Consider the following 15,957-nt stretch of genomic DNA (forward strand, 5'->3'; position numbering starts at 1 on the left):
TGTGTGAACGTGTCTGTATATCTGTCTGTCTGTGTGTCTGTGTGTGTACATTTTCCTATGCAATAACTCTGTCAATTTTCAGTCTACAGACTCGAAATTTGATATACAGGGTACTGAGATTTGAGAAAACTTTTGTAATCCGTTTTCGGACAGAAATTCGGTTGTTAAGGGGTCAAAATTCAACGATTTGACCTTTGGGAACTCTATCAAACTCCTCCGGCAATTTTGGGTATAAACAACTGAAATTTTAGATATAGGTTCCTCGGACAGGGATCTAACTTAATAAATTGATTTGAGCCCAAAACAATAAATTTTTAGGGGTCATAATAGGGGTCAAGTTTTTAAAAAATTTGACCTCTGTGGTCTCTACCAAATTACTCACACAATTTCTGGTCTAAATATTTGAAATTTTACATAAAGAGTATTCAGAGATAGGGCAAGCTTTTTAATCGGTTTGGGTCGAAAATTTTTAGTTACCAATATATAAATGGATGTATGTATGTATGTTTGCATGTCTGACTTCAACTTTCGACAGAGGCAACAGATTTTACCAAGATCAATATCGTTTTGAAGTTTGACATTTCAGATGACAAATATTGAAAAATTGGCTAAAAACATTAATATCTTTACCTTCAACTGGGAAATTTTCTACAGGGGGAAGGGTCTCTTTTTTCGCTGATATTTTTGAAAGTCATCCTCTCCTTTCGATTGTCTAGCCTTAATTTTAAAAGAACCCACTTCCAGTTTGGCGGTGGTCGTAACAGCATAGACGTCAGTTTTTTTTCCCGTTCTTTTCCTTCTTCGCTGTACGAGTTCGAGCCTGCCTTCCTACTACAACGCTGAGCTGAAATGTTAGTATATATATATATATATATATATATATATATATATATATATATATATATATATATAAAAGTGAAAGTTTCTGTCTGTCTGTCTGTCTATCTGTGTACATTTCCCTACACAATAACTGTCAATTTTCAGTCTGTAGACTCGAAATTTGATATACAGTGTATGGTGATTTGGTAAAATCTTTGTAATCCATTTTCGCCCAGAAATTTTGCTGTTAAGGGGTCAAAAGTTCAACGATTTGACATTTGAGAACTCTACCAAACTCCTTCGCCAACTTTGGGTCGAAACACTTAAAATTTTAGATATAGGTTCCTTGGACATGGATCTAACTTAATAACTTGATTAGAGCCCAAAACAATAAATGAGGTCATAATAAAGGTCAAAGTTAAACAAATTTGACCTCTGCGGTATCTACCAATTTACTCAGATAATTTCTGGTATAAACACGTGAAATTTTACATAAAGGGTATTCAGAGATAGGGCAAGTATTTTAATCGGTTTGGGGCGAAAATTTGAGCTATAAATATCTATTTATATATGTTCTCATGTCTGCCTTAAACTTTCGACAGAGGCGATGGGTTTTCACAAGATCAGTATCGTTCTGAAGCTCGACCCTTCAGACGACAAATATCGAAAAATTGCTAAAAACATTAATTTTTTAACCCTCAACTGGGCACTTTCTACAGGGAGTGGTCGCTTTTTTCACCGATATTTTCGAAAGTTATCCCCTCTTTTCGATTGTCTAGCCTTAATTTAAACCTACGCCACTTCCGGTTTGGTGGTGGTCGTAATAACAAAGATGTAAGGTTTTCAGGTTTTATTCACATTCTTTTCCTCCTTCACGGTACGGGTTCGAGCATGCCTTCCTACTACCACTTTGTTTTTTGCTCAACAAGCACCTCCAAACACGCGGGCAACGCAGGGCACCCATGCTAGTCTAGTATATTCCTATCAATTCTGAAATTTAAACTCCCAAATATTACTAAAAAAATATTTATAAAATATTACTAAAAATATTACTAAAATATACCACTAAAAATATTACTAAAAATATCACTTTAAATACTACTAAAAATATTACTAAAAATATTACTAACAATATTGCTAAAAATATTACAAAAAATATTACTAAAATATTACTAAAAATATTACTAAAACATGTTACTTAAAATAATACTAAAAATATTACTAAAACATATTACTAAAAATATTACTAAAAATATTACTAAACATATTACAAAAAATATTACTAAAAATATTACTAAAATATTACTAAAAATATTACTAAAAAATATTGCAAAAAATATTACTAAAAATATTACAAAAAATATTATTAAAAATATTACTAAAAATATTATTAAAAATATTACAAAAAATATTATTAAAAATATTACTAAAAATATTACTAAAATATTAATAAAAAATATTACAAAAATATTACTAAAAATATTAATAAAAATATTACTAAAAATATTACAAAAAATATTACAAAAAATATTACTAAAAATATTACTAAAATATTACTAAAAAATATTACTAAAAATATTACTAAAAATATTACTAAAAACATTACTAAAAATATTAATAAAAATATTACTAAAAAAATTACTAAAAATATTACTAATAAATATTACTAAAATATTACTAAAAGATATTACTAAAAATATTACTAAAATATTACTAAAAAAATTACTAAAAAATATTACTAAAAATATTGCAAAAAAATATTACTAAAAAATATTATTAAAAATATTACTAAAAATATCACTAAAAATATTACTAAAAAATATCACTAAAAATATTACAAAAAAATATTGCTAAAAATATTACTAAAAGTAAAAAAAATCTGTATTCGAAGTAATCATAAATGTCTAGATTCAATAAATTATTATAAAGACTCATAAAAAACTTATAAAATCTCAATGATCAAAAATGTTATTATTGAACAATTTATTTTAAGTTAAAAAACTAGAATCACATAACTAAACCTTCATGTGCTTTAGACTAATTTTAGCGTTAACTACTTGTATTTTCTTTATCACTCTCCATCGACCTAAGACTGTACTCTAATCAATCATGTCTCTGACAGCAAAGATGTAGCACTCTCCTTAGATGCTAGCATCCAAGTACCTGTATTTGGTGACTTTAATGCCCTCCACAGTAATTAGCTTGACTTCTATAACTACACTGACACAGCTGGTAGCATCACACATAACTTTTCTATATCCCATTCCTTGACACAGAAAGTAACATTCATGACCCAGATCGTCAGGACCAGCAAGCTTCACTTCTGGACCTTTTCTGACCACAGTTACTGAGGATAGTGTAACAAATACCCAGTGCACTCTCAGGAATGCTGATCATGCTATGATAATAATAGACATCACCCTAAACTCTTGGCCAAAGTTGAAGAGCCACTGCTCAAAATGACAAGTTACTACAATAAGGTTGACTAGGATGCTATCATGGATCACATCGGAGATATTTCATGAGGAGATATCTTTTCTCTTTCTGTAGAACAGTGCGCAAATGAGATCACTGAATGGTTCAAATCAGTAATTGAAATGCATGTTCCCACATGTAAGTTCAATAAAAAAACCCACTATCTCCAATGGTTTACTTCTACTCGTGCAGCTGCCATTGCTCAAAGTTTTTTAAGCAACTACGAAGTAAAGAAAACTGAAACTGGTGTTTCTTCATAACTGCCCCTTGTGAACGATCCCGGAGATGGTGTAAGTGGTGGCAGAGGAAGGAGGAATTTATTAGAGAGAAAACATTTTACTACTTCCATTGATTGTAACCGACTGGCAGTGAACTCTCAATAGAAAAAAATATAGGAATCTACGATTAGCGAGGAAGTGGAAAGGTAATGCCTATAACACACCTTAAATATTGTGCTGAAGTTTGTGCATATTAATTACATTTGCATGAAATGTCTTGATTTTTAATCCTATTAAGGTCAAAATCATAGGGGAAAATTGAGTTCATTTTATATATATATAGGGATTATGAGGCAAAACACATTGTCTAAGGAAATAGCTACATTAAGAGAGAAGGTCAGAAAAAAAGATACGGAAATATGTGATAAAATATCTTTTATTATACATTTTCCTAATGTCTGTCTGCCTGTGGGTTTATGTGTGTGACGCGGTACAGGTAATTCGCCCAGGCAAGTAAGGTATCAAAATGAACCTTATGACTCAGCGGATGTTTTAGTGATATTTATATCCATGTTTGGTGTATGGAAATGCAAAAAAAAAAAAAAAAAATGCAAAAAAATAACGATTTACTAAACAACATTTTATTTACTGGATATTTTTCCGGTATTCACCAGAAGTAATTATCTCCCTTAGTAAGTTCGATTTACTGTGTGTGTGTGTGTGTGTGTGTGTGTGTGTGTGTGTGTGTGTGTGTGTGACATGGTTTATCTTAGCCTACCGGCCACCCACCCAGGCGAGTAAGGTACCAAAATCAAGTTTATGACCCAGCGGATATTTTAGTGATATTTATATCCATGTTTGGTATATGGAAATGCAAAAAAAAAAAAAAAATGGAAAAAATGACGATTTACTAAACAACTTTTTATTTACTGGATATTTTTCCGGTACAAGGACACAAGTTTGCCTAGCTGGACAAACTTGGGTTCTTGTTTATGAAATGACTACAAATGACAAACTTAATTTAAATTCCATTCACAGTCATACCAATTTTAAATGGAAACAAACAAACGTGGACTCAGGAAACAAACATACCCTTACAATAACGATAATAGTGACATTAAAATACAATTACAACAAAATGTTTCCTCTGATCACAGCATAAACTGCTTATATCAACTATGTCCGCATGTGCACTATATAAAGGTTTGCTGCCATCAACAGTTGGTGGCAGAGGTTGTCTAAATGACTCACATGATTACCCTCTCTTTCCTAACAAACGCCTTCACCCTTTCTTTCTCTAATAGTGGCAGCAACACAAATGTCTTTGCCCTTTCTTCCTCATAGCAACAGAAGCCATTCGCTCAATGTTGGCAACAAAACATCTTAATGACAAGATTTTTGTAAACTTCTTAGCAACAAGAAACAAATCTAATTAATTTCACTCTAACTAACTTTGGTGACCAAGACTTTGCTATTTCTTCTTCTTGGAAACTTCTTACCAACAGGAAACTATCATGTTCATTGCATTTCTTCAATACGTGTTTAATTTAGTATTTTGTCTTTCTTGCTACCATACGCTCATTTTGTTATTGTGACGGTCGTTATACAATACATTATAACACTAAATATAACAATTGTTGCCAGTAGTTTACAATAAACAACTGGTATTAAAAGTCACAATTAGTGTCAGTGTTCGGCAAGATCAAGTCAGATGGTTTAGAAACAAAATTTAACAACAGTGTCAGAAAGTCAACAAGATAATAACCAAAGACTACAAAGATTTCACTCTCATCTAAGAACAAAAACTACTATTACTCAACCTGAAAACGGGCTTCACACAATCATCCGAGGATGCATTCTGGGAAATTCAATCAGACATTGATGCAATGATGACTGCTCTAAAGACAACCTCCAGTCGACAACCACCACTACTAAAAAAACAAGCGATTACAATTTAATAATGCGCCAACAATCCATACAAGATGTTATGAGGCAGCAAGCGACATTTTGTCCAGGAAACGACGTTCACCAATTCATCACAGCCTTAAACAAAATATATGCAATACACGTTGGGTCACAAATCCAAGCCTATAATATGAATTTATTAAGTCTACAAAGGACCTACTTGAACAAGGCATGTTTCAACAAATGATCGACTCTGATCACGATACATCTACATTTATCAAATTGAAAGAATACCTACTAGCAACACACGGAAGCTAAATGACGACCTTTCAGCATCTCAACCGAGCCTGGGACTTTGACTATCAAAACAATGAAAAATTAACAGATTTTGCAGGCTGACTTGAAACCACACTGAGAGAAGCAGGCGTCCATATCAAAACAAAATTTAAAAAGCACAAAACTGAAATTTATGGTTGACGGATTTATTTCAATAATTGGTGCAATACTTATAAGTGAAAAAGTAAAAGCTTGGAACGTAAACCTATACTCTCATCTCATCAAAAACAGTGGATAACCACTATACTGCAATTGGCATAGCATGGGAGACACAACGATACCTGGATCATAGCAAAAATTCTGATAGCACCACTTCACAGGACATTGCATTTCTCTCTCAGAAACAACATAAGCCCAATCAGAGAAGAACTCCACAATCATGACATCAACATATCCATCACAGAGGACATCATCGTCCAAACCAGATGAACATTAACCGCCACTCAATGCGAGACCACTGCCAACAGCAAGAAGTTTGTCGCTATTAATCAAGTCTCCAAATATGCCAAAGATACCTTAGGGGTAAACCTTGCTTTTATGGAGAAACCTGCAAATTCCAGCACCCACCATGCAATCAAACACTAGCTCACTTCACAACAACGAAAGAAGAGACTCTAAGGAAGGAGGATCATGCACCACAAAATGTCCTTTACACAAAAACGCACGGTTGATGCTTTTTTGCTTATTACTCCACTTCTTCCATTCTGACGGACAGAATTGACACCCATCTCACCATTGCAAATAAATAACAAGAAGACAGGGTCGTATGTGTCTCCAGACGTCCAAACCATATGGTCTACTTATTAACCCCGATGACAACAGGGCCAAACTTTTCAAGAAAAAGTCTCATCATTTTTTTCTAGAACCAGGAACCTCTGTTTTAATACAATACAATAAACATTCAATAAACATACAAGACAATAAACATTCATCAAACCGGGTCATACCATACAAGGTCCGTGCCAAATATCTATATCAAACAGATGACAAATGCAACCATTCAGGCAAAACTTGTATGCACAAACTTTTTTTCCAGCTACTGCAGTAGTGTAAGAATCAAGACATTCAGGCATATGTCAATTCTTATGATATTCGAACAAAATGCAAGGGAAATTATGGCAGACACATCTACTGACTCATTGGTCACTGCAAGAGGAGAAAGAGACCCTTAGACCTTATTTTCATAGACTTTGTTATGCCCAATTCGGAAGGGAAACAATACATCCTAACAATACTGGACAGCTTCAGCCAGTACTTCACATCCACACCGTGTGCAAAGGATCATGCTATTGCCGCCACCTGTGGTTTATACCAATTCTTCCTTCACCATAGAGAGATCCCAAGTATAGTATCTTCTGACCGAGATACACACTTCGTTTCACACCAAGGTGCCAACTTTGTTAGTGAACAATCTTGATTTAGTCAAACTGTACTAAGCTCACAGACGCAGTGCAAGCAGATTTCAAAGGCTCGGTGTTCTTAATTGAATCAAGCCACCTCTGAGGCATTCTCATTATTTTATCTGCCATGTTTGGCTAGATCTAACCAAGGATACATCTATTGACCGCGCCTATTCCTTCTCCAATTCTATTATTGTGTTAAGCCACTGTCGAATGAGCATCTCACTTCTGGCTTTGGTTCGTACCCTGGCCCTGTCGGTAAGAGTACCTAAGATCAATTTATGAATACAAACAGAATCAACGAACAAATGGAAAGTCGTTGTTTTCCAAAGGATTGCTAAGTTTATCTCTTTAATAATGACATCTAGTTTCATTAATTTATTATGTTTGGAGTTTTTTTGAGGAGGACGTAACCAGCAAGTATCCTCTACTATCGGCATGCCAACGAAATGCTGGTAGCAAGAGAGCTTGTTGTAACCTATACATCTTGGCCGCCAACACACCATTTGCCATGCACCACGCCTTTTTTGTGCACTAATAAGAACCTCCTTAATCAGTGTATTGAGAGAAGTGTCGTCAACTTTGTCTTTCCAACCAGTGGTAATGTCAAATGCTTTCCGTTTGATGCATGTCACGGCAAGATGATGTCAATCACCCACAGTCAACAAACATGCCATATAACAAAAATATATTCTGTCACTTAACGCCACAAGACATGTTAGGGACAATAGAGAGCGTTATCCTCTCCTCATGCAAACTAAGCACTCGTGCACCATCCTGTAGTCTTTCTGGCTACAGAGGCTGAAAGTGTAGAAATACTTCTTTATATGTGCCATGGGCACAGCACTCACGTCCACATACACATCATCAATATAGGCAGATGTTGCCAGTTGTATGCATTTGCCCTTCATCAAAATAGCATCAATAATTGTTTGCATGGCAGATGGTGCCACATTGAGTGAAAACTTTATGCAGATCAGGCAATATCTTTGCCCCTTAATTAGTACAGTTTGATAGGGTCATAGTGATTAGTGCATGTGAAGTTGGTTCATCCTTTGGTGCACCAGTGAATGGCTGCCTTGCTGGACTTATCAGGTGTGAGAACATCTGGAAGGTATGTAACGGAAGTATATTGTCTGCTGCTTCTGTATCAAATCTGTATCTTTCAGAAAATGTGTGCCTGGGAGGTTGGGAAGTTGGATTAGAAGGTTTGTGAATATTTCTGTCCTATGATCACTTTCATTCTGAATACTGTTGAAAGATATTTGAACTTTTCAAATATCCCTTCATTATCTCTCTCTGACTGGTATTAACAGAGTGCATACAGTTACTGTGTTTTGGTGCTTATGCTGGTTCCTTTGTAATTTTCAGCATCATAGTATCGGTTTCCTTCCATGTTGTGGGTGCTTTCTCATTTTTGTTGATGCAAACTTTGGCCCACTGATATTCTCTTCCACAAACTGAACATATAGTACCTCATGCTGGACATTTTCGATTCTGATAGGAACTTCCATATCATTTACAATGCTAGTATTCAACTGTATCTATTTCTGGTCTTTTCCTTTTGTCTAGGTCAGCAAGTTGTCTCACGTGTTCTATGGAAGCTTCATGTGTCCTACCACAGCTTCATGTTAAATCTTCCCCCTTCACTAGAAGTTGTTGTTTGTTTTTTATTCCTGTAGATATGCCCTGCTGTACAAGTCGTTCTTCCGTTTCCTGGCTGTGTCGGAATTTGCAGTTCATTCCCTGTAATTTGCATTTGGTTAGAAAGTCATTGAAATTTCCCAATTCTTTTTCATTGTATTGATGCAAATAAAAACGAGCGATGTGGAAATTCGTTTGTGATTGTAATATTTCAACTGTTTTAACGGCATATAACGGTTCTAATATCATGCAACACGGATCAATGCAAATAGTACTCATTCAAAGGAGAATGGAAGACACTTAGGTTCTTTGTTGTAACAACGGAAGGATTATAAGTCATAAGACTTAAACTGATAACCGGACATTGTGTAATCGAGGAATACCATTCCATCACCAGGTAAACTTCTGTACTAATAGAAGCTAGATGGGAAAATCCCAGTTAATGCACCAATCAAAACACCAATAAGAAGAACGTAATGATAAGATTATATCAGAAACAAGCAAATCAGAAGATATACTGTAATCAACATGCAAAAGATTTGCCCAAACTGTACATAGAACAACCTGTGCATGTTTTAAATAAAGAGGCAGGCGAGTGATCTCCTGAAATTGAGCAAAGAACCAAGGTCATACATAGTACAGATCCCTTCCAGAAAAACTCTTTGTAAAAATCGACAGCACCTTAGTGTAGATTCATCCAGAAATCGCGCCAAGTACTGGAATCTGTGTAACATAGAGAAGTAATCAACAATCTCAGCAAAAATAACCTTCTTAGTGACACACAATATGGTTTCCGTTCTGCTAGATCTACAGCAGATGTGCTTACAGTTATATCTCATAGGATTAGCGAATCTCTCGATGGCGGCAACCTTTCTAGGGCAATTGCTCTTGACATATCTTAGGCCTTTGATATGGTATGGCATAAAGGTTAACTTCACAAGATCTCCAGCTATGATATAGCTGGAAATGTCTTCTCAATTATTAAATCATTTCTCTGTGATAGGTTCATGATAGTAGTTGTTGATGAGAAAAAATCAGAAGCTCACAGTATTAATGCCGGTGTCCCTCAGGGATCCATCCTGGGCCCAACTCTTTTCCTGATCTACATTAATGATCTTCCAAATCACATCCTTACATCATTCATAGACATTTATGCTGATGACACTACCATCTGTGGTAGCACATCTAAGACTGTAAATTACTAAGTTCACTTCGATTTTCTCTCCTCTGATCTTGAGCACGTTGTACAATGGGGAAAGGAGTGGGTTGTTACTTTTAATGCATCTAAAACCAAGCTTCTATCTTCACCATCAACGTTCTAATTCCCATCTGGCATCAATTGAAATGAATGGCTCTCGTCCTGGGGAGGCCTCATATTTTGACAATCTTCTGGGCTTGACCTTTACTCCTGATCTGAAGTGGAACACGTACATCAAATCTGTTGCCAAGGCCGCTGGAAAAATGGTGGGATCCTTCTATCGATCCAGTAGATATCTCACTGCTGATGCAATTCTCTATCTATCTTTTCTATATTAATTTAATGTAAAATGAGCACCCACTTTATGGTTACCATTTTAGGGGTGTTCAGTTATTTTTTCAGGAGTTGTGTTTATTGTGGCATGATAGATCAACACAAAACTTACCTTAAAAACTTGTTTTTCATAGTTTTATTTTTTTGGGGGGGGGGGGCGGTGTTAAAAACGTATATTGCAATAAAATTTTCTGCAAATAAGTATTTTTCCAGGTATTATGCAAAAATATGTGCATCCTTGCGCATGCAATAATAATAATAATAATAATAATAATAATAATAATAATAATAATAATAATAATAATAATAATAATAACATAATGAATTACATTACTTAATACCCGAAAAAATACTCATTTGCGGAAAATTTAAATGCGATGTTCGTTTTCAATACACCCGAAAACCTCCAAAAACAAGTTTTTTTAAAGGTAGGTTTTGTGTTAGTCTAACAGGCCATAATTACCAAATAAACCTCTGCTCCAAAAATAAAAAGAAGCCCTCCCCAAACAAAAGTGGCTATAAAGTGGGTGTTCATTTTACGTTAAATTGATATAAAAAAAGCGATCCACCACGTTTTAAAACTATAATTTCTACATATGTTGGAAACTACTCATTTCCTGGGATTTTAATTGCTATTTTCGTTTTCAGCACCACCGAAAACCTTTAATAGAGGTAATTTTAAAGGATTTTTTGTGGGTAAAGATACTGCACTTTACCAATACTTCAATGATAGTCATTTGTTTTCCTAGTTTTACATATGAATTACAAAATATCTTATATTTCCCCAAAACCCCTGGCCTTGATGGAGAGGAGACTAAAACTTTCTGCTATGGTTTTAAATGATCTGAAATAACAGCAAGGGAAGATTTGATTTCAAATATTTCTCATACTTGATTTGATTTCAAATATTTCTCCCCTCTTTGGTTTTCATACATAAAATAAATTTCACAGTGTATAAGGATTATTTGATACTGGCGATATTCATAATCGTACCCTATTTCTAAAAGAGGGGAGATATAACGTATGAGAAATATCACGGCTAGAGATTTTGGGAAAATACATACACCGACCAGAGAGTGAGGATAATCGCTACCGTATTCTCTTCGGTCAGTAAATAAATGGCGAGGGGACATATTAGCGTTCGATAAGCAATTGAGGCATATATTGAGCACAACGAACAACCACGCGAACAAGGTATGAATGGATAAAGTAATAATTTCTTCTTAAAATATGAAAATACGAAAGAGACCAAAATAAAATCAGACATAAAAAAGAATACGCCTAAAAATAAAATAAAAATGCACAATAAAGATAAACTAAAGAAAGATAATTTCAAACAAATAAAATGATTTTGAGTAAAAAAATTCAAAGAGAAGTATTGAAGAAACTTGGTGAAGTGCAGTCTTTTAATAGACGAAAGAAGAGTATAGGAACACTCTTCAAGAGTATTAGAACACTTTACAAGCTTGGGTTGGGTGTCATTATGTATGCCAGAAAGATTGTAAAAGAGGACACTCGCAATGAATGCACGTTTAGTTCTTCTTGTCAACACAACGACGCGCAATGGTGCACAAACACTAAGCCGTTCACACCATTATTTATTTATTTATTGGCATTAGATGCTATTGGTGATTCAGATATCCTATGAAATGCAGATATATCTTAGATAATGTCTAAAGTACTTTTTAGAGATCAAGTACCACTCAAATATTTCCTATTTTCTGAGGATGCTGGTACATTTTTTTTTATTAATTTCCGATCTGATATTTATACAGTTAAGTAAAGAAATATGCTTCACGGCATAGCGAACACTAACTCTCTTTTTATAGATGTATGAAAAAAGGCGTCGTTGAACGTAAAACTACCTGCCCCTTTAACTTCTGTTTTAAAAGTACTCTTTTCAGAGGAATATATTATAGGCCTGTGCCCCACCGAGACACCGTTCTTTTCTCTTGAGCAACTGTCTCGAAAAAGTTTTCTGCACGTCACTGGTTTAATAGACGCTTTATAGGAGTAGCTTCTTTCAACATAATTCATATTCACTAATTTATATACATGCTTGATTATTTAAGAATACTTACCTACAGTTATCCTGACATTTATTGAACAGAGTGAGATTAAGCAAATAATATTTCTTATTCTGTGTTGGTAGATATATAAGGGAATCGGTACTTTCAACCCGCAATCACAGAGTCTTGTCTTGTGTGGTAAAGTGTCACTAGTTAGGCTTAAATGTACAAAATAAGAAAGAAGAAGTTTAGTGTCTACAATGCCGCGACTGTGTGATTAGCTGCTTTATCTCTTGTCCGCTGCAGTTTCTGGAAAAGCAAAAATCATCATCACGGTATAATCCGAAAGTGCTTTAAATGCAAACCGTCACCCCGTTCTCTATTACTTCTCTTTGAACTGTTCTTGCAATATTTTTCATATTATTTCTTTTAATCTTTGGTCCCACTACCCACTCTATTTTTGTTGTCTTGTACTCTTATTTTCCACATTCAGTTTAATGTATCTTATTTTACTTTATTTTCCATTTTGTATTAACATATCATCCCTTATACTTAAAATGGTAAATTTTTATTTATTTTGCACTTCAGCACTCAGCTTTAAAACAACGGCTTTTTCGGGTCTGATGAAAATGAATATCACATTTAAATATGAGGCAGATAAGTAGTTTTGGAGATATTAAGACATTATTTTGTCCAATGTATAGATGAATTTCAGTGGCAATCACCATTTTGTTTTGGGCTAAGATTGTTGAATGCCTTCTAAGAGTTGCTATAGATGATGGACCCAGACAGAATAAATGTTTTAGTATTTATGTATTTATGTTACCGCGCTGAAATAACCCATTCTTTACGCGAGCAGAGGAGGGCGTTTTGTAACTATTTTGAACAACTTAACAATTTAATTAAGAAAAATATAATAAAAATTGAATTTAACTTGGAAATATCCAAATGGCGTTACACGTGCGCGCATTGTATACTCTTAATCTTAAGTATATAAGTTAAAGAATACGCAGGCATTTTATAAAATGTTACGTATGTATAAGTTTCTGTCTGCGTGTGCGTATGTTGCATTTGTGTGCGTGTACATGTGCATATGTTGCATTTGTGTGCGTGTATTTTGTACATGTACATATGCGTATGTTGTATTTGTGTGCGTGTAAATGTGCGTATGTTGTATTTGTGTGCGTGTGTTTGCCATAGGTATTTTGGCGTGAGAGATTACTTTTCTGTTTGCCACTCCTGAAATATGCAAGCTATTTTATGGCGTAAGATAATTAGTTTTATAAGGGTGGGTTTAGTTAGATACAACTGAGTCAACAGGTAACGCTATTCGAATTTCCACCTACAAGTGCTTTTCATTTTCACACATACTACTTCTACTACAACTGTTGCTACTGCTGACACTTTTAATAATACTTCTGCTTGTTATTTTTGCAAAATGCTAAAACAAAACAAAAATATTTTGAAAATGAATTACTAAAAGGTGTACCCGGCGTTGCCCGGTATTAAATTCCTTTTTAAAAAATGAAGTTAAAAAAAATAGAAAAGAAAAACAGAAAGAAACTGAGACATTTGTATGCCATTATTATTTTTTTCCAAGCAGTTCAGTAAAAAACAAAAACAAAAAAAAACAAAAAAACAAAAAAAACAAAAAAAAAAAAACAAAAAAAAACAAAAAAAAGGATACTCGAGCTGAGATCGAAACCAAAACCTAAAAATAGTGAGTCAAGTACGATCACCATTAGACCAGCTTGTCACGATCTTTAAAAAGTGTAAATTAAAACCCACTGAAACAGTTGACAAACGTATAAAAATTCGATTGTCTTCAAAAACCAACTTTTCTATTTTGACCCCTTAGCAGCCCGTTTTTCCGGATGAAAACCGATTAAAAAGTTTTATTATAGACTAGCCTGAATGCGGGACGTTGCCCGGGTGTTTGAAGATATGTGTTGAGCAAAAAAAATGTGGTAGTAGGCAGGCAGGCAGGCAGGCAGGCTCGAACCCCTACCGTGAAGGAGGACGTGAAAAAAAAACATGACATCTATCGCCAAACCGGAAGTGGCGAAGGTTTAAATTAAGGCTAGTCAATCGAAAAGAGGGAATCTTTCGAAAATATCGGCGAAAAAAGCGATTCCTCCCTGTAGAAAAGTGCCAGTTGAGGGTGAAGAAATGAATGTTTTAGCCAATTGTTTCAATATTTGTCGTCCAAAGGGTCAAACTTCAAAACGATACCGATCTTGTAAAAACCTATCATCTCTGTCGAAAGTTTTAGACAGCCACATACATACATACATACATACATATATACATACATAATACATACATACATACATACATTTAAATAGACAGATGAGATTATAAAAGATAATTTATTTAAAAATAAGCGACCTAATCCAGAGTAGCAGCCACGCTAAACACATTGTATTAACTGTCCTTAAACATTAGAATGGCCTTAAATGAGAGGTCAGTTAAATGAGAGGTCAGTTAAATGAGAGGTCAGTTAAATGAGAGGTCAGTTAAATGAGAGGTCAGTTAAATTTATATGTGAAACAAATCTCCCGTTCTAATTTCAAAAATAATAAACTAATTGCTTCAAAAGTAAAATTTCATTTATTGGGAGGGGATGCGAATCAGCGGGTTAGGGTATTTTTAAGATAATGAAAATAAGGTAACACCGTCGGGTTCAGAAAAACAAATAGAAAAACAAAGTTAACTGAAATAAAATTGCTTTAGTACCCTATTTTAATTAAACAAGAAAATGATCTCGTTTTTGTTAAATAATTATTTTAAAAATAATTAATTAATTAACTGGATATTTTAAATACTTCGAAATTACCATTTGAATGTTTCAAACTGAAAGTATTCGAATAAATTGCCCATCTTGATGTTTTGGAAATGAAGTGTTTAGTTCTTTCCCACTGCAAGAAATTAGACACCAGGGTCGGAAAGTGGGATTGTTTGACCTGCAAAATGTGCATCGACAGCTCCGACTGCATTCCCTGGTAATGGTGCCTTACACATATTAGCAACAAACTAAAAAGAAAAGGAAAGCAAAGCCTGGGAATCTGGACCTCCTAGAACTGCACAAAACTAAACTCCCAACGCAAAATTAACATGGATCGGATCATTATAAGAATAGTCTAATCTCTGTTGATTTTCGGGACCGAGGGTGGAAAAAAGCCATCTCCATATTCGAGGTAATTTATTGCTTGTATTAGACTGCTAGAACGATTTGTAAGTTTTCTTCTAGCCAAAATGGGTCAGTGAATATTTACTCTTTAAGCTACAACTTTTTTTTTCTAATAAATATTTGAAATTAGTGACTAGACCATGTTTCCCGGTGATTTATATTAATTTTATTTATTTATTTATTGCTGCAAGAAAGTTGACTTTTTTCTTTAAATAAAAATTATGAAGATCTATTTAAGCGAGAACTACGTTTTAGAAAGTTTCATTTAGTGTTCAAAAACTGATGAACCGTTTACAGATGTAGTAGGATATAAGCCGTTGTAAAGTTAACTAATTTATTTTAATACGAATTTGAAATATAAATTTGACAGAGTGTATTTTGTTTGTGATGTTTTATGAAAATATGACAAGGACAGTAGTAGCTTTTCACG

The 15,957-nt window shown here is 34.2% G+C and overlaps 1 protein-coding gene across 1 annotated transcript in view; it reads right to left on the minus strand.

Moving 5' to 3' along the window:
* Positions 1–15,957, minus strand: part of LOC145268201 (uncharacterized) — a 476,340-nt gene that overhangs the window by 303,924 nt on the left and 156,459 nt on the right. The gene's annotated exons all lie outside the window — the stretch shown is intronic.

The sequence above is a fragment of the Euprymna scolopes genome, chromosome 43 (assembly GCF_053919585.1).
Source record: "Euprymna scolopes isolate OS-2025 chromosome 43, ASM5391958v1, whole genome shotgun sequence".
Lineage (NCBI taxonomy): Eukaryota > Metazoa > Mollusca > Cephalopoda > Sepiida > Sepiolidae > Euprymna > Euprymna scolopes.